Genomic DNA, 20,576 nt, shown 5'->3' on the forward strand with positions numbered 1-20,576 from the left:
CAAGAAGTGCAAGATTCCCCATGACTGTCATACCTTACTGCCCATGGCCTTGTCCATCAAAGACCACAGCATTTTAGTGCTTTGTGCAAAGCAGCTTAGGAAGTCCTTTTGCACATGAAATGGATGAAGGCCAGCATTTCTAGCCTTGGGACTCTGAAAAGATTCTTTACAGTATCCACACTGTTTATATTTGTTACCAGCTGGTCAGGAGATCCCTTGGCGTGTGTGTTGAACAAAGGCCAAGGTTCATGTCTTTGGCATCTTTTTCAGATTCGTTTAAATTCCTCTTTCACTGTCAAGGTTCATCGAAAAAGTCACCGGTTAAACTTTGTCTGCCAACAAAAATCAGATGACAAGGAAAAAATTACACTTTCAACTGTTTATGAGTATGCAAGCACAGAGGTGTCAATATACCAAAGTTAAAAAGGGTAAGAAACCTGAAAACAAATCAGTTGGAATTTTTTCGTTTATGATGCATTTGGCACTCATCGAAACAAACTGCTTGTTTTGTTGTGGTCTCAAAGGACATCTGAAGTGCCGATGGCTGATGATTTTACAATATGCTCTTTAAAGAAATCTGGTATAAGCTTTTAAGGGATAGGTTGAGGAAGTGAAGCTCTTAAATGAAGTAAACTATAAAAAAAGTTACTTTATATCTAAAGTAATGTGCCCAGCACAATAACAAATTGCAGAGCAATCTACTGTTGCAACCAGTCATATCAGTTTGTCATCTAAAAATCATAGCCAAAAGATCAAATATTGCCCTTTATGCCATTATTCAATGCACCCACAAAGTTGATAGGTTTTCAAAGTGTGTTACTAAAGTGGATTTAGGAAGGCTAACAGCTTAGCCAATTGAAATTGTCTTCCAGAATCTTGGAAACTAAGAAATGCTTGCTGCAATGACCATCTGGAGTACGTCTTGCATCACCTGCTTATTTAATTTATTAAAATGAATTGACAGGGAAAAAATTTATATCGGTAATACTGAATATGACAACTTGCATCCTGTGTGCCTTCTGCTATAACTTTAGAGGAAGGATATTCTGGGAAATTATTTTGTGTCAGGATAGCAGAATCGGTAATAGAAGTTGCTCAAGTACAGATACAAAGATTCTCAGGATTTGAGAGGTGATATCCCTACCACTGCTAGGGATAAAGTAATATGGCATCCTAACACCTAGGATTTCAATGTTAAATAGTTTGGGAATCTACTGGGGATATTCTAACAAGACAAAGGTGGTGTAATTTCACTTAGTGCTCTAGACATTCTCAAAAACTTGCATTCATATGCTGGGTAGCTATTAAGAAAGGCATGGGATTGTCTTGTTTTCAGGCGTTTACGGGTTTGAAGGTCAATGTGAGGAAAAGCGAGATTGCCCCCATGGGGGAGGTGAATAATATTAATGCTTTGGCTAATGTGCTTCAATGTAGAGTAGGAAAATTGCCTATGAAGTATTTGGGGATGCCGTTGGGTTCTTCTTTTAAGTCCCCCTTGATCTGGAATCCTATTTTGGAAAAGATGGAGAAGAGGCTCTTTGGGTGGAAGCGTCTCTATTTATCTAAGGGTGGGAGGCTCATGTTAATTAAGAGTACTCTCTCATGTCTCCCGACTTACTTTCTATCTCTCTTTACTATTCCTAAAGCAGTGGCGGCTAGATTGGAAAATATTCAGAGGAAGTTCCTTTGGGGGTCTTCGGAGGGGGGTTTCAAATATCCTTTGGTGGCATTGGATAAGGTGTCTCTTTCCGTCGAGATGGGTGGATTGGGGTTAAGAAAGGTGGTGTCGTTTAATCAAGCTTTATTAGGGAAGTGGTTGTGGAGATATGGCCTCGAAGATACCCACCTGTGGCGTTGTGTTATTTCTTCAAAATATGGCGAGGGTCAAGGGGGGTGGAGGTCTAGGGCTTGCAGGAGGTCACATGGGTGCGGCCTTTGGAGAAGCATTAACGAAGGTTGGGAGAACTTTTCTAAGCATCTTTCATTTGTAGTGGGGGAAGGTACTCGTATCCGATTTTGGTATGACAGGTGGATTGGAGACGCTACTCTAAAAGTTCTCTATCCTGAGCTTTATGAGTGTTCAACGGTCAAGGATGCCTGTATCTCAGAGGTTTTGTGGATTCCAGAAGGGGGTACTGTTAGAGTGTGGAATTTAACGTTTTATAGAGCTTTTGAGGATTGGGAGTTAGCGGCTTCGTATTCTCTTCTTCGGCTTATCCAAGCTCGTATTCCTCAGGGTAGTAGGAAAATACCCTTTACTGGAGGCTTAAAGGGGATGGTATGTTTGATGCTCGGTCTTATTACCTCGCGATCCGGGGTATTTCGAATTCTTGGTCCTTGGAAGGGGGTTTGGAAACCTAAGATCCCTAAGCGGGTGGCGTTCTTTCTGTGGTCTGCTGCTCATGGCCGGATTCTCACCTTGGATAACCTCATGCTTAAGGGTCGGACTTTGGTTAATAGGTGTTGTTTGTGTTGCAAGGATGGGGAGTCGGTTAACCACCTTCTCCTGCATTGTCCTGTTACATACGCCCTATGGTCTTGTATGCTTCAGGCCTTTGGGAACTTGGTTCCAGGGTGCTTAATGTGGATTGTGTGGTTGGAGCGGAATCGTCGTTCCTTTGAGGACAAAGAGAAGACCTTGATTGAGCTAAATCTTTTATGCCAGCGTAGTCTCTTAGAGTGGTCTCGTTGTTGGAGGTTTACTAATTGTTCTTCTCTCTCTCTCTGTTTTTGTCCTCTCTTAGCTTATGTCTCTAGTAGCTTTTCTCTTGTTGTTCATCATCATGAACTTCTTGTATGACTTACTTTCTTTCTTTTATAAAAGCTTTCTCATTACTTATCAAAAAAAAGAAAGGCATACTAACTGCAAAACTTATTCTTTAATGCTTAAACCAGTAGTAGATTCTGTGTTTTGCATAAACTGCATACTACGTGTCCGTTTGGCAAAGATTATTTTTGTCAACTCATTTTACTATTCAACTTATTTTTGCTACTATTCATAGGTCTCACTGCAGTTTTTGGTACTATTCATGGGTCTCACTGTACTATTTTAGCTAGCTTTTACCTTTATTTACAATACTTTCAACAAAAAGTTTTTAATTTCAGCAAATTAAGCGGATCCCAAACAGTCCCTAAAAATATGGATCACTTCTAAAGTGCAGGATCTCCTAATATGAAGCCTTTTGGCATGAATCCAGTTGCTTGGTTTTCCTCTTAACAAAAATGGAATGTGAATGGGCTACAAGTCCTTATGGGATCCCCAACACAGTAGCTCCTAAGCAATAATGCAATTGCTTGCACTTCTTCCTACTTATAATAAAACTCCACACTGGCTAAAAATGTAAGGTAGTGTTTGTGGCCATGGTTTTCCAAGAGTCAAGATACGTAACTTTTTCTACCATTTCTTCTGGTCAAGGTGATAATAGATCAGATAGATATTTTGAATGTGACTCTAACCAAGGAGCTGTTGGAGTGGATGAAGTCTGGTGTCACTGGGGAATGGTAGTTCAGTGAAGCATTCCTGTTTGGAACCTTTTTTTTTTTCTTTCCTTCAATTTTTGTTTGCTAAGTAGTTTGGTTCTTTTCTGTTTTCTCAGTTGTCTAGCTGGATTTTCCTGGAGTCCTTCATGGGTGGGCCGTGGGTTTGAACAGTTGTGTACTTGTTTCCTTTGGCTATAGTAAATGTATTTTTACTCAACAATGAAAAATTAAAGGTGAATCACACTATTGTTTGGGAGGCAGGGCACCATTTTGGCACCAAAAATATGCTTGTTCTTTGCCTCAATATATACATATTTGGAGAACCATCAATCACAAAAGCATATTCTGTCATGAAGTGGTTCAACAATGCATATAAAGCGCACATGACAAACTGATATTAATCCTATCATTCAACCAATCTCAACTAGTTCAATAAGATTGCCACTAGCAGGCAGCGCACATCACCATCTATATTTGCAAGAAGACAGTTGTCAAAATTTGCATTCTAAAAGTAAAGCTTAAAATTGGAATATATGCATCTTCAAAAACAAATGAAAAAGCAAAAGAGCACATGGAACTTCCAGCAACAAAGACCAAACATGTAAAGCAGCAGCCAACAACTCAACAACATTTAGCGTCCCATCAGATAATCAATAGCAAAATTTAGGCGGTCCAATCAACAATAAATACTCAAAAATGACAAATTGACCCAGTTTGTCTAAGAGCATTTGTCAAAGAAACAACTCTTCAACGTGAAAAGTCACTACTCATCTATGTGTAGACACGTGCAATTTTATATATATATATATATATGTTGCTTACCTGACAATGGTGAAAAGGCCTCATTGAGAAATAAATAGGTCACAGCCAGATTAGAAGCTCTCCATCGACAAAGCCACTCTACCTGGGCAGTTTTAGGTACAGTCTGAAAAGAAAAAAGAAATTTGTTATGAGGACCCATACAAATAATAAGCAAATTGCATAATAATAAAATAAAGTCTGGAAATTCCCACTATTTTTTCACCCTCAGAAAAATAAGTGACACAAAACTATCAACTAAACCCCCCCCCCCCCCCAAAAAAAAAAAAAAAAAAAAAGAAAAGAAACTAACAAAAATCCAGTTGTAGATATATGATGATAATTTTGATCCACAATAAAATAAATTTAAAATAGAAAAACGAAAAAAGAAGGTAGTGAGCTCTAGCTCAAATGGCAATTAATATTTCCATAATAATGGGATGTAATGTAAGGTCTATATGGTTTAAAAATTATATACAAGTGTTCAGGTGGAATGAAAGTACCATATGGCATTATGGCCACAATGATGACTTACTATTGTCATGTATATTAAGGTAGAATAAAAAAATTAAAAAAATTAAAAAGGTTAAGATTTTCTATTTTCTATATTTGAATTTGCTGAATAATTCTCTATTCCATGTGTTGGTTGAGGATAAAATGTTGGGAAAATACAAGGACGTGAAAAAGTGGGGGGAAGGCAATCATTTTACAAACTTTTGAAACTCAAAGGACCAAATTGGAAAATGAGGCAAACTTTACAAACCAATGGTGGTGTTTTCCCCCATAAGTATCTGCTATGACGCATGAATTGAATATAATTATTCTCCATTTAAAAGAATAATTATCACAAAACTACAAGATTATTGTTGTCAAAATAATATTCCATTTAAAACATATGGTATATTGATTTATATTATTATTCTTTTTTAATAAGTACTTTATATTCTTATTCCTGCAAAATAATCTTTTATGAATAATATTTAACTGGTAAAAATAAATATAAAAACTAAAATGTACGTACCTATTTTCTAATGATACACCATGCATTTTACTATTGTTTTAAGTAGGATCATGTGATTAACAGAATTTTTGGGGGAGAAACTGTGTAGATCTCATGTATGGAGAAACATTGATGAGTTGTTTATCTCTTATATCTTGTTTGTGGATGATCAGCTTATTTTTTGTGGGGTGACCACTGAAGAGTGATATTGTCCAGAGCTATTGAAAGTGTGGATAATTTGGTTGGGTAGTAAGGTAGGAGCTCTTCCAATGACTTTAGTTTACCATTAGGGTGCCTGCACAAGGCTAGGGCTAGCTACTTGGGATGTTATCGAGGAATAGATGGAAAGAAGGTGGAAGAGTCACTTTGATTAAATGTTCTCTTTCTAGTTTGCCAACCTATTATATGTAGCACTTTCATATACTAGCTGGCATTGTAAAAAGGTTAGAGAAGTTTCAGAGAAATTTAATTTTTCTTATGGGTAGAAGATGGGAAGCAAGAAATTTTATCTTGTGAGTAGGATTTAGTTTGTTCCCATATTTAACTGGCCACTTAAGCATTCTAAAGCTTCATATTTTCAATCAAACTCTCTTAAGGAAAAGTCTTTGGCATTATGCTACAAAAAGGGATGCTTTTTGGGGAAAGTTTGGAGTGATGGAGAGTCATTGGCATTTAGCAAAGGTTTGAGGTGTTCATGAGGCTAGGAAGCACAAACACGAACCAAGGACAAGGCACAATACGGATACAACTAGGGGTGTCAATGGATCGGGTTGGGCTTGGAGTGGACCCATCACCTTACCCAACTGGATCAGGTGAATGGACAATAGACCCATTGTTGACCAAATGCTCAGGTTAGAGCCGGTGGTTTGGATAATTGATCAAGCAAGTTGAAACCGTAAGTGACTTCTGGTTTGAAGCACAACACAAAAAAATCAAAGAACGCAACACACAAACTCAAAGAAGTGAAGAACACAGAGACAAAGTGCGAAATGAAATGACACACAACAACAATCCAAAGACCCATGAGATTGAAACGACAGAAGTGAAATCAAATTGCACAAAGACCACAAACCCAAAGATCTATGAAACAAAAACGAAGAGGACAGAAAGAAAGAAGAGAGACCGAAAATCAAACTTCAGAGAGATAGATCAACTTGCGAAAGAGGCGAGACGACGACCCTGCAACGGTAGATCTTAAATGAAGTGCGAAGAGTTTGAAAGGGTTTGACAAATCTGAACCAACCAAGTAGCAAGACCTAAATGGCCGCTGAATTGAAGGCTGAAACTTCATGGTTTTTCAAGACCCATGAACTTCCATTCAACCGCCTTTGCCACTGAAGCCATCCACAAGCCACCAAGTCAACCGAGTGGATTAGGCTTTCCAAGTCCATGAACACCGCTAGATATGACAACGTAGCAATTCCTAAAAAATTATGACATGATACAGTGGGGACATGATGATTCAAGATTGGAGTTGAGAAAAGAGATCCATGAATTGACAATTCAACAAAACAAATTGAAAATTAAACACAAGTGAGAGAAAATTAAACAAAGAGGAGAATCAAACATAACGAACAAGAAAGAAAATGGGAGAGGAAGTGATAGTTGAGAAGTAGGGATCACCAAAGAACAGGGACGAGAATTGATGAGCTTTGAGAGCAACACCAATAAATTTCAAGTGGCATCAATCTAACTGGGTGACAATCAATCTGAGTGGCCAGAGTGCACCTCGAGTGAGAGAGAGGACTGAGAAAGTTTGAGGCTGAAAAAGAGGACCAGATTTTTTTTTTTTTTGGTAAATTACAACAACCTCCCTCGAGATTTTAGGGAATGACATTGTCCCCCCTTCCTAAAAAAATACTGAAGAGATGACAGTCAATCCCAAAACATATAATTCGAACTAACAACGTTAACAGCTGTTTAAATTTTTCTATGGATGGTTTCTCAAAAAAAAAATTCTATGGATGAACCTGCCCCTTGTTTAAACACAACATTCCTATATTATACATGATTTATTGATGAAATTAGCATTTTTTTTCCCTTGGTTTAGATATTTCTCTCACTTTCTCTCCCAGTCTTCCACATTTTTCAGAGAAAGGGTAAAAAACTCTCTCTCTCTCTCTCTCTCTCTCTCTCTCCCAATGTTGAGTGCAATTTGCTATTTCTGCACAACACATATCAGTTCTCATATAGATTTCTAGGTTCTCATATTCCTCTTTTGTCTCTTGCCACTCAATTAAACAAATGTCAAAGGTTGTGTTGAAGGACTACTAAACCAAATCTTCTTTTTCTTCCAATTTCAAGGAAGTTTCAATTCCATTAAAACCGAGGCTTTGCTACTTCACCAAAAATTTTCAGTAAAAAAAGTTCATCACAAAGAAAATTCAAACCACACCCTCCCTGGCAAAAAAGCAGAGAACACATTTCAATAAATTATCAACAACCCCACAAGATTCTTGTGGCTCTCAAGATCTCTTGAGATCCATGAGGTCTTGGGTTCAAAACTCCAAACCAACATCTTGGTACCACCCTTAAGTGATTCCTTCCTGTAGTTACCTGGTGGTATAGGACAATGGGACTACACACCTAAGAGAATAGCCAGGCTCTTAAAGAGCTCTAGAAACCCACATTAGGGAGAAAAATATTAATCACCAGCAGCAACATGCACCACAAATCCACTTCACCATTAGATAAAGCTACAAAATTTATGGAACCAACCAAAAGGGAAAAATATATATTCATCTAAAATGCATCAAATAATGGCCCTACATTGTTGCTTTTGTAATCCGGAGACAAAAAACTCAAATAAAGAGAAAGGAAGATTTGGATTAAACCAATTCCATCACATTCTATTTCTCAACAGAGAATCCAAAAGTCCTACAAAACTTCTCCATAGATACCAGATATTGAGAACAAAAACCCACATCCATCTAGACCACATTTCTCAAAATCAACCTGCATCTATCTCCTTGTTTTTCTTCCTCTTTTTTGTTCCATTGCTAAATTTAGATCTAGGTTCCCACACTCAATTATGGATGGAGGTGTTGATTAGAATTTCAAATGTTGTAAGGTGTTTTAGGTTGCTCTCAGATCGGGCAAAGATTATTTTGTTCAAAAGTGTTGTAAATTGTGAAAAAGTGAGATGAAGGGTAATACAAGAGCTCATAAATATGAGAAAAGGAGCTTGAACGTTTCAAATTAACCCAAAACGTTGCTTGATTGACCATGGTTACATCAAAGGGAATCTTCATAAAAAAAGTAAAAAGAATAATTTGTTGAGGTTGTGACAAGACTGTATTTCTTTCTCACAAATCTCAAGGAGGGGAGTGCCACTTTGAGTTAAATTGGGGGAAGGGAGCATCATTCCTTGAAATCTTGAGGGAGATTAGTGTAATTTACCCTTTTTTCATTCAACCAAACATTTGAGTTTTTTTTTTTTTTTAAGAAACTTCCAAATATTTGCTTTCGTCAATCACTTAAACAAAACTTTCTAAATCAAACACCAAATCACCCTACAATTAAACATCACAAGTGCCAACAACCATAGTAAAACTCATTTCAAAGTAAATTTAAACCCAATGGGTACAGATTAAAAGGCCAAATAATAAATTGTCATTGAACAAGAAATCACTTACAACCAAATCGCCACCATCCAATCAACTACCACTATTTAGCCACTATTGATAACCCTAAAGAAATGCTCAAGCCAAGTGCACCACGGCAACACCACAAATAGAAATGAAAAAAAAAAAAACCACTAACACCACAACCATCCATCGCCCAAGCCCAGTCGGCCATTGAGTCCCATCACCAACCAAAAGTGCCAACCTACATTGGCAGGCCCAACAAAGGCTATTCATTCAACCTATCAACCCAAAAAATCTAACCCAACCCAACCAAAGGTGTCTCCGTTAGTTGGCGGATTGGGTTGAAATTTTCTTTTAATTCTCGGGCTGGGTTGAGTTCGGGTTGATAGTTTTCCAACCCATCTAATCTAACCTGACCACCATATATATAATATTATTTTATTACTCATTTTAAAATTTAGTTTGATTTCTTTTGGTCTTTTGAGAATTAGTCTTAATAAAATTTTAGATTTTGGAACATAATTTAGGCATTCTATGTGAAAATCTATCGGAAAACGTGCTTAAAAAGTTTATGAAAGTCCAAATTTTTACAAAGTATAAAACATGTAAGCACAACCCACCGATCCAATTTAACCCAATACAATAATGGGTCGAGTCAGGTAGGTTTCTACAAATGTTTGGGTGGGAATTTCTAACCCAACAAGATCAAGTTAGGTTGAAAAAAACCCTCTAACCCATGCACACCCCTAGGCCCAATAGCCCGAGAGAGGAGATGAAGATCAAGTCATTCCATGTTGCCAGGCCCCATTCCACACCATCGGTAGCTGTTACACACCATGCCCAAATCACTCACACCCAGATTTCCCATATCAAGTCAGGAACGAGAGTGAATGGGGGGAAATGTGATATTGTTTGTTTTCAAGAAACGAAAGTAGCTTCTATCAACACTACTTTTGTTTGAAGTTTATGGGGAAGCCCTTTCATTGATTGGGATGCTTTGGATGCTGTCCAGACTTCGGGAGGGGTCTTACTAGTTTGGGACAAGAGGGTTTTTGAAAAGATGGATATTATTGTTGGACAGTTTTCTGTTAGTGTCTTATTGAGAGGGATGGTGGATGACTTTGTTTGGGCCTGTACAGGTGTATTTGGCCCTAATGATGACGGACAACGGTCTTTTTTGTGGGAGGAGTTATTACGGGTGCGAGCCAGGTGGCCCATGGCATGGTGTTTAGTAGGGAATTTTAATATTATCAGGTACCCAAGTGAAAGACTTGGCTGTGAGTCATTCAGCCCTACTATGTTTGCCTTCTCGGACTTTATAGAGAGTAATTCTTTAGTTGATCTACCGTTAAAAGGGGCTTCCTTTACATGGTTTAGAGATTCTAGTATCCCCTCTATGTCAAGAATTGGCAGGGCTTTAGTTTCTCTAGATTGGGAGGAACATTTTGGGAATATATCCCAATGGGTGCTTCCTCGTGTTATTTCAGATCACTGTCCGCTTTTGTTGGAAGCTGGTGTTGTTCGACGAGGCCGAAGTGCCTTTAAATTTGAGAACATGTGGCTGCAAGCTGAGGGTTTTGTTGATAGAGTTCAGCAATGGTGGATTGGTTACAGTTTTACAAGCTCTCCAAGTTTTATTTTGGCACAAAAGTTGAAGGCTTTGAAAGCAGATTTAAGAAAGTGGAACAAGGAGGTGTTTGGTGATTTGGCTTTTAGAAAGAAGCTTTTGCTGACTGAACTTATGGGTTTAGATGCTAGAAAGGAGGTGGTGGGTCCATCGGATTAGGATTAGATTCGTCGCATTCAGCTCAAAGGGGACATAGAGCATTTGGCTTCTCTTGAGGAAATTTCCTGGAAATAAAAGTCTCGTGCTTTGTTTGTGAAGGAGGGAGGTAATAATACTCGTTTCTCTCATAGATTAGCAAATTCCCATAGAAATGCTAATCTAATTAAGAAAAAAGAGGTGGAGGGTGTTCTTTATGAGGATGAGGCTAATGTGCGCCCTCAATTAGTTCTCTTCTACCAGGGGTTGTATGAGGAAAATGAGGTGAGGCGTCCTACTATGGATGGGTTAGATTTTGCTTCCATGAAGAGGAAGAGAGGTTGTCCTTAGAAAAGGAGTTCTCGAAGGAGGAAGTCATCCAGGTTTTAAGGGAGATGGAGGGTGATAAAGCCCCTGGTTGTGATGGTTTCACCATGGCTTTTTTCCACAAATGTTGGAGTGTTGTGGAAAAAGATGTCATGGATTTCTTTGATTACTTTCATCGGCACTCTATGTTTGAACGGTCTATGAATGCTTCGTTTCTCACTTTAATTCCCAAGAAGTGTAATGCTGTTAACATTAAGGACTTTCGCTCCAAAGGGTAGTGTTTAAAAGCTACTATCCAAGGTGTTGGCTAATAGGTTGAGGGCGGTTTTGGATAATCTTATCTTTGAGTCTCAAAATTCGTTTGTTGGGGGTAGGCAAATTCTGGATTCAGTGCTTATTGCAAATGAATGTTTGGATAGCAGGTTGAAGAGCAGATTACTGAGTGTGGTGTGCAAGCTTGATATTGAAAAAGAATATGACCATGTGAACTAGGAGGCCTTGTTTTATTTGTTGGGCCGGATGGGTTTTGGGTTTTGGGTTTTGGGTTGAAATAGAGGGGGTGGATTAAGGCTTGTGTTACTTCTGTCTGTTTTTCAGTCCTGGTAAATGGTTCCCCTGAAGGTTTTTTTGGTAATTCTCGTGGACTGAGACAAGGGGATCCATTATCCCCGCTTTTGTTTCTTCTGATAATGAAGGTTTTAAGTATACTATTGAAGAAGACAGAGGAGTGTAATCTTATTTGGGGTTTTCATGTGGGCTCTGTGAACTCTGTTGGTGTGCATATCTCCCATCTGTTATTTGCTGATGACACTATCTTATTTTGTGATGCCTCTAGGGAACAGCTACTATCCATAAGGTTGGTGTTGTCTTGTTTTTAGGCCTTTACGAGTTTGAAGGTCAATATTGGCAAAGTGAGATTGTCCCTGTTGGGGAGGCGAATAATCTAAATGCATTGGCTAATATTCTTCAATGTAGAGTGGGCAGTTTGCCTATGAAATATTTGGGGATGCCGTTGGGAACTTCTTTTAAGACAACTTCGATTTGGAATCCTATTTTGGAGAAGATGGAGAAGAAGCTATCTGGTTGGAAGCGTCTTTATTTATCTAAGGGTGGTAGGCTCATGTTACTAAATAGTACTCTCTCAAGCCTCCCAACATACTTTTTATCTCTTTTTACTATTCCTAAATCTATGGGTGCTAGATTGGAAAGTATTCAGAGGAACTTTCTTTGGGGGTCTTCTGAGAATTGTTTCGCATATCCTTTGGTAGCTTGGGAAAAGGTGTGTTTACCCGTCGAGATAGGTGGTTTGGGGATAAGAAGTGTGATGTCTCTTAACCAAGCTTTGTTAGGGAAATGGTTATGGAAATATGGTCATGAAATTTCCCATCTTTGGCAGCGAGTTATCTCCATAAAATACGGTGAGGGTCAAGGGGAGTGGTGTACTAAAGTGTGCAGGGGGACTCATGGGTGTGGACCATGGAGAAGCATTAATAGAGGGTGGGAGAGCTTCTCTAAGCATCTGTCTTTTGTAGTGGGTGAAGGCACTCATATCCACTTTTGGCATGATAGGTGGATTGGTGATAATACTCCAAAGAACTCTATCATGAGCTCTATGTGTGTTCAACGGTCAAGGATGCTTGTATCTCTGGGGTTTTGTGGATTGCAAAAGGGGGTACTGTTAGATAATGGGATTTAAGATTTTTTAGAACTTTTGAAGATTAGGAGCTAGCTACATCTTATTCTCTACTCCGGCTTATCCAAACTCGTATTCCTCGGGGTGATAGGAGTGATACTCTTGGCTGGCGGCTAAAAGGGGATGGTAAATTTGACATCCGGTCTTATTACCATGTGATTCGGGGTGCTTCGAATTCTTTGTTTCTTTGGAAAGGTGTTTGGAAACCAAAGATTCCTAGGTGACTGGCGTTCTTTTTGTGGACAGCTGCACATGGTCGGATCCTCACTTTGGATAATCTAATGCTTAGGGGTCACCCGTTGGCTACTTGGTGTTGTATGTGTCGTTGTGATGGGGAGTCGGTAGACCACCTTCTTCTTCATTGTCCTGTTACTCATTCCCTATGGACTTTTATGCTTCAGGCTTTTGGTATTCATTGAGTTATGCCAGGTTCAATGGCGGGTTTGTTATCTTGTTGGCATCAATGGCTTGGGAAACATAATTCAGACATTTGGAATTTTGTTCCAGGGTGCTTAATGTGGATTGTGCGGTTGGAACAAAATTTTCATTCCTTTGAGGATAATGAGAAGACGTTGGATGAGTTAAAGGTTTTATGCCAACGTAGTCTTTTGGAAAATGGTCTCGTTATTGGGGCTTTACTGATTGTTCTTCTCTCTCTGAGTTTATGTTGTCCCTTAGCTTAGTTTCCTGATTTCTCTTTTTGTTGTGCTGTTTGTTCTTTTTTTTCTTGTTATTCATCATCATGAACAACTTGTACTTTTCCTTATTTTCTCATTAATAATAGTTTTCTGATTACCTATCAAAAAAAAAAAAAAAAGAGAAATGTGTTTTTTGATCAATTTCTTCTAATACTATATTAGTTGAAAGTAGAATTTTGGCTTTCTTTTAATATTTTAAAAGTGAAAAAAATAAATTAAACCTGATGATAAGCTAGACGAAAGGATTATATTAAAAATAAATGAAAGTTGAGGGAGCAAAAAGTAAACTTTAGTGACCCAATTGAAAACATGCCAAAGTTAGAAAGTTTAATGCGTAATTTAACCTTAAAAAAATATTAAAACAAAATACAATGGAAAAATGCATTAGTATAAACACTTGGGTTATAATAATCTTTTTTGTTAAAATTTTATAGGGAAAATTACAAAAACCTCCTTTGATATTTGAGGGAATGACACTCTGCCCAAAATTTAAGAGAAATGACACTCCCCTCACTTGAGGTTCGAAGAAAATCAAAGCATTAGTCCTTCCATTAGTAATATCAGTAACAGAATATTCCTAATTTTGAAAAGATTCTTTTGACTAAATGAAAGTTTTTTGAGTTAAATATTGTCATTCATTGTCACCAAGTTTCTAAAAAAACACTTTCAGCAGCAAATTTTCTAACCAAGTTGGAAGTGTTTTTTGGAAGTTTGGTGGCAAGGAATTATAATATTTAGCCCAAAAAACTTTCACTAATCATAGTCAAGGCTTAGTCAATGGAATCTTTTCAAAATTTAAAATATTATGTTGCAATTATTAACAGAAGGCTAATATGTTAATTTCCTTCAAACCACAATGGAGATGAGGGTCATTTCCCTTGAGTTTAGGTCAGAGTACCACTCCGACAAACCTCAAGGGAGATTTTTGTAATTTACCCAATTTTATAATTCATTGTAAAACCCAAAATAAGACAGAAATTTGAGCACTCTTTATGCTTCAATTCTTTTCCAAAATTCATCCTTGCATCAGTTGCATCTCTTGTACATCTAATATTCTTTTCTATTTTAATTGGTAAGTTACAAGTGCACTCGATAAATCTTGAACCCACAACTTCACCTTCCACCTTATTCTTACAAGCGGAGGAGATGCCATTTGAGCAAGAGCTCCTTGGATTGTAAGTTTTAAATTTTGTTAAAGAGGTAAGAATGGCAGAATGGGAAAACATGTCTCTAGCAGATGGTAGATAGCCTCTTCTGCTTTGTAATTTTGAAATATTATTATAGATTTAATAGTAAAATATCACTTGACCAAGACCTAGCAGCTAAAAAGAAGTAAGATAGTTATCCACTCATCCCACCTCATAAAAGATCCTGTTAGAGTTTCTCCAACCTATTAGCCATATGAGTGGTAATGATGTACGCACATAAATAAAAAATAAAAAATAAAGATCAAATGGCTGTACAATTTATAGGGAAAAGTATAACTTGACCAAGACTTACTGGCTAAAAGAAGGGAGATAGTTCTTCATTCATCCCGCCTTGCACAACAATCCCACTAGAGCTTCTCCAAAACCTATTAACCACATGAGTAGGTGATGTAGGACAAATTAGGGATTTTTCTACGTTTAGTTGTGGTGGGATTAGGGTAGGAAAGAAGAATTAGAGAGAAGTTAGAGCTGTTTAGGGGCTGTTTGAACAGTACCCATAAACAGTAACGTGAACCGTAAAGACCATACATAAGGTCTGTTTATGACTCTTACTTGTACTAGTAGTATTAGGATTCCTAATAGTACAAGAACTACTATTTAACCCTAATAAATTAAACCAAAGCCCATACATAAAGAGCCATAATTAAATAAGACTCATTAATAAAACCTATGGCCTATAACTATGGCCCATACCCAACAATTGTAAAATTACTAAAATATCCTTGACTCAAGAATAACCAAATAAAATATAAAAACTTAATTAGCTACCATGGACACTTATTCTATGGCTTTGCCTTAGCCTTAGGCTTCCAAAGAGAATATCTTTCTTTAACCATGTTATGATTCCGCCATCAGTAGGAATGGTTAAAAGAGACAGAAAACAGGTGAAAAGGATAGATAAAGTACTCTTTAGGTAGTGTGAGCCTTCCACCTATAGATAAATAAAATTGCTTCCATTCACCCAACCTCTTCTCCATCCTTTCTAAAACTGAATTCTACACTGCAGTAACAAAATACAATACCAAATCATTATATCTAAAAAAGATTTTCTAACTACCACAAATCAACAGAATTTCATTGGAAAATAGAAGGTACAAAAATTAATTGGTTGACATATATCTAGGTTATAGTTTTTTAAATAGTGTTGTGTCAAGATTTATCCATCATGCTCGTTCAACAACTACTACTTCCTTTATTTTGTTTCAGGGAAATTCACTTTTCTACACTCCAATCCAAACTCAAGCAAAATGTTCTTTTGAGCCCAAGAGGTCATAATTGGTAAGAAATCTCCATGTTTGATGCTCCTTCATTTTATTTTAATTTTAATAAGTAATGAAAATATTATTAAACTATCAAGAAAAAGTCACCCAAGTATACAGTAAGTATACACTAGGGACGAGCAATCAAACACACAAATTACAAGCATCTATCAAAGAATGAACCAAAACAATTGAATGACTGCCTACTATTGACAACCAATCCAATAAATATTTGACGAAATTTTTTAGCAAATTACTTATTTGGCATGTAAGCATTATGTAGTCAACATTATTCAATTTCCAAATTAAATAAGCATGACAAACAAGATCCAATCGCCTCAAACCAAATCAGAATTTTCACAAGGTTAATCATTGATTGCAACAGTATAGAGTCGTTAGAATGAGTTGAGAAATTATCAAAAGCCAGCTCAATGACATCACCAACATGATTCTAAAAAAAACTAGTTCAAAGGTGTTGATTCCTTCTCGGATTGTATAGGGAAACTCCCTAGGGAAAAAAAATGTTTTCTTTAACTTGGTTCCTTCCATACAAACTTAATATCCACAAGCATTTCCATAGATACATTGTAATCACTCTAACCTCTTTCCTCAGTACCGCTTATAAAGACATCATTGCAGGCTTATCACATATAAGACAAGTGGAAAAATGGAGGACAATCCAGCCTGTGTCATCCACTTTTGACACAGGATTTTTTTCAAAATATATATAATATCAAGGTGTATGAATGCACCTCTTTTTCCTAGAGTAGATATGGATTTCACATTGCTCTCCTCTTTAACTCATCCACTGATATCCTAATTAGTTTATTTGAATATCTTAAACTTGAAAATTCTCATGCCTAACTCAGAATGCAAAAGGCTCCCAAGAAAACAAATTCCCTTGCCTAACTTAAAAAGCAATAAAATCAAAAGAAATATCCCAATGTCCAATCTGTCAAATTCCAAGACTAAATAAGACATGGAGAAATGAAAGAACTTATCACACAAACCTATCTTGCAAACTCTTCAACATCTTGAACGCCCTACAGAAAACAACTAATTTTTATCAAATTTTCCTTCAAGCTGGAGTCACCTGAAAAAGAGCAACATGCATCACAATATTTAAGACCATCAGTATCTATCCCATTAAACATTACAGTGTAATTTGCAAATATATAATACGAAATACCATAACCCTTAGACAGTTACACCTATAGTTTAGACCCAACAGTCATATCAACATATCTCCATTCAGTGCTTTCATAATTAGCACACTACACAACTTGAGCACCAATACATAAAAAGAAGACAATAGAAAGGATTGATATTGTAGTCGTCTGAAGTTGCAGAAAAATCCAATTGGGCCAGTTGATATGGAAATCTGATATTAGAGATTCACTCTAAAACCCTAGGGTCAAACTTATCAACCTAAGTCTCCCAACTAACATAATCATATGCTTTCTCTAATCTCTATGTCCTTACCAATTATGCTTGACCCTCCAATCCCAGTCAACTATTCAAGCACCTACACATGCCATTACTTTCAAATCCCCATCTCTCCAATTTCAAATCTTTTACTCATGCATTTGAGAAACTATCACTCAAGCAGTCTCTTATAAAAATGAATTAGAAGCATTCACAAAGAGGGTTTAAAGACAAAACTATGAGTGGTCACTTATAAAAATGAATTAGAAGCATTCACAAGGAGGGTTTAGAGACAAAACTATGTTCAACCCTCTAAAGTAATGGAAGGAAACAACTAATAAAGTGGTCAAATAAATATGGATTCAAATTTATTTTTAAGCATCAAGAAAACCAAATATTCGTTTCAATTTTGAACCTAGGGTTTCAGAAATTTGAAAAAAAAAAACAAAAACAAAGTTTAAAAATTGGGGTGCATTTCAGAAATACTCATTACCATGAAAAAAATTTAGTGAAATTCCTTTTTTTAACTTATTCTGGGCCATAATATACACACGTATTAATACTATTGCAATTCAACCAAAGTTCCTGTTTAAAAATATCCCTAATGACACAAGATTTTTTATTTAATTTTTAATGTCCCAATAACATAAAAGAATTATAACAACATAAGAAGAAATCGGGTCTCAAAATGGGATACAAATCATTAAAATTTAACTAATTAGTCATATCAACTTCACAGAAAAGTTGCATTACAGTGAAGCCCTCAACATTTCATGATTATATCCAACAGAAAAAGTGAGGCTTCATAAGAAAACTGTAACATATAACTATAGTTAAACCCAAAAAATTACTATCTTTCTTGGAACCCAATATTTATTTTACGGTTTTATTTCAAAATAATTTAAGTGATTCATTAACCCAATATTAAAATATAAAACTATTCAGTGTTGAATGCAGAACTTTCTGGAAAAACATAATATTTGAAACATAAAAAGCAATAGTTAAACAGACAAATAAGTAATGCAGCTTCCCATAAAATAAAAAATCAGTACAAAGCAGACCAAACATTTGCATGCAACATCTTTTAAAAAAAACGTAATCTGATTCTATCTAGAAACAGTAGTTCTCAATTTTCCATGAAACCTAGCTATAACTATTCATAAAACGAAACCCAAAAACGAAAAACCACAAACTTTTTTACATTAAAAAAAAAAAAAAACACAATTTTATACATAGAGCGAGAGAAAGAAATAAAAATAAAAATAAAAATAAAAAAACACAGAAAGAAAAAGAAAAAGAAAAACGATTCTATTTACCTGAGAAGAGAAAGAAGATCAAAGAGAAGTAATCGACGCGGGTTCTTCGTCAAAAAGTACATGATCGAGTTCATGTATACGAGAGGAAAAAAAATGCAATGATATTGAAGGCTTAGCAGAAAAATATGAAACACACAGAGAGAGAGAGAAAGAGAGAGTATGAAAGTTCTAGGAAGGATCCGTTGTATGAGAAGAGAAGAGAAGAGAAAATTGTTTTTTTAATAAAACTGTGGCGTTGTGTTGTAGAGACAGGAGAGAGAAGAAAATATCTTGGTACTTTGCAAAGCTTACAGTTATCACCTACTATGAAAACTTTATAGTATTTTGTGAACGTTACAGGTGTCAACAATCTAGGACTGTTTGAAGGTTTTTTGGTCATTTTGATAAAAACTATGCCACGTGGTGGATGGTGATTTGGATGTGCAGGTTCTACATGTGGGGGTTTGTTTATTCTGAGAATGTTAAATGTTTTGATTCGCTGATGTCATGAATGATGTCAACTCTCAACCGTGAATTAAATATTACAATAATAGTAATCGGTCCACTTTATGAAAGAACAGATTAGTAAAATTTTATTATTAAAAAAATATTGGAACTGTAATAATGGTACTAGTTGTACTGATTCATTATATGGATTATGAAAAAGTTTATTAAAATTTGTGTTAAATAGTAGTATCTGTTGTGTATTAGAGGTTTTCAATAAAATTTGTCCTGACGCTATAGTTGGGTTTTTTTCTTGAAGGGTAAACACTAAAAATTTCTCCACTTTATACATTCATGCTTTAATAAATACCATATGACACAGAGATTATTAGTAAAATGGCTACAAGAGGAATGTCTTGTTTGGTTAAGAATACAAGGACATGGGTACATGATTCGATACCACCTGCACTAGGAGCACAGGAAAAATGGCTTGGTATTTGTGGTTGGTCGATGATTCATATATGTATCAATCGACTAATGGTTGGGGAAGAAACTCCCAAGTATGTGATTCAAGCAATTCCTCCTACTTATGTCATGAGTTGCTTTCATTTACTAAAAAGATTGTGTCAAGCAATGTAGGGGTGATGAGCTCATATTGATAGGGACAGAATGTAATTTGGATAAATATTGGCTTGGTTGGGGCAAATTGTGTCACTTAAAAGGATAAGAGAGAACTAGGATTTAGAGATATAGGACTGTTGAGACAAATTTTGTCACTCAAAAGATGTTTGTTTAGAAATAACTTATTTCTAGTATCTTATTTAGCTTATTCGTGTATTTGACATCAACTAATTTAGTTTTTTTTGCTAAAAGTGTGTTAAAATATACTCATATTTTGAAGAAAAAAAAATTAAGAAAACATGAAAAAAAATTTAAGAAAACATAAAAAATATGAGGTTTTAAAAAATTATACATAAAAGTTAAAAACTAAACAAAAAAACTAAAGGCAAATGGACTAGTGTGTAATCAAACTCACATTTAATATGGGATCACCAGCCAAGTAAGGTGTCGTCTACTTTATCAAATAGACTCGTTAATATATAAGGTTTGGTAAACTAAGTATTTTTACCGTAAATCTTTCTTAACAACAAAAATTGGGCAACTACCCATTGTTTTCTTGGAGGTATACAATGGAGGAATGTTCTAGTGGCACGTGTTAGATTAAATCTAATATGCTTCATGAAAATATAGCATATAAGATCAGTTAAACAAAAAAACTCATATTTCCTTACATTGAAGTACTTAAGAAAAGTTCTTGATTTAGTAGATGATAACGGCTACAAAACAACGAAACAAGTATGTATGTGTGTGAAGAGAAAAGAACTACATTGTTTCCTTAAGACGACACAATAGAGAGAGAGAGAGAGAGAGAGAGAGAGAGATTTGCTCACATTTAATATTATTTGGTTGAATGACTTATATTGTCCAAGTGGGTGAATGTTGTATTTATTCTTAATTATTGTATAGATTGGCATAGTCATTTTAAATATGTGAATTTGAGATCTATATTTTGTATCTTTTATTTGTGAGCCTGTAATGG

The 20,576-nt window shown here is 36.1% G+C and overlaps 1 protein-coding gene and 1 long non-coding RNA gene across 12 annotated transcripts in view; one reads left to right on the forward strand and one right to left on the reverse strand.

Annotated features, from left to right (window-relative positions):
• Positions 1–18,806, reverse strand: part of LOC142643465 (uncharacterized) — a 29,402-nt gene extending 10,596 nt beyond the window's left edge. For 3 of the 9 annotated variants that reach the window (XR_012845870.1, XR_012845869.1, XR_012845867.1), the window contains exons 1-4: positions 18,554–18,806; positions 16,823–16,905; positions 4,303–4,405; positions 34–292 (exon numbers count right to left, since the gene is read on the reverse strand). This is a non-coding gene — a long non-coding RNA (uncharacterized LOC142643465). The remainder of the gene's footprint in view (positions 1–33; positions 293–4,302; positions 4,406–16,822; positions 16,906–18,553) is intronic. The other 6 variants (XR_012845871.1, XR_012845866.1, XR_012845865.1 and 3 more) reach the window with 3 other exon arrangements.
• The window catches only part of LOC142643464 (MADS-box transcription factor ANR1-like), a 40,521-nt gene extending 21,462 nt beyond the window's left edge, over positions 1–19,059 (forward strand). The window contains exons 10-11 of one of the 3 annotated variants that reach the window (XR_012845862.1): positions 15,760–15,831; positions 18,893–19,059. The gene's annotated coding sequence lies outside the window, so the exon portion shown is untranslated. Of the gene's footprint in view, positions 1–3,161; positions 3,741–15,759; positions 15,832–18,892 lie in introns of those variants that run through there. The other 2 variants (XR_012845863.1, XR_012845864.1) reach the window with 2 other exon arrangements.
• Positions 19,060–20,576: the final 1,517 nt, after the last annotated feature.

The sequence above is a fragment of the Castanea sativa genome, chromosome 7 (assembly GCF_040712315.1).
Source record: "Castanea sativa cultivar Marrone di Chiusa Pesio chromosome 7, ASM4071231v1".
In the NCBI taxonomy this organism is placed as follows: Eukaryota; Viridiplantae; Streptophyta; class Magnoliopsida; order Fagales; family Fagaceae; genus Castanea; species Castanea sativa.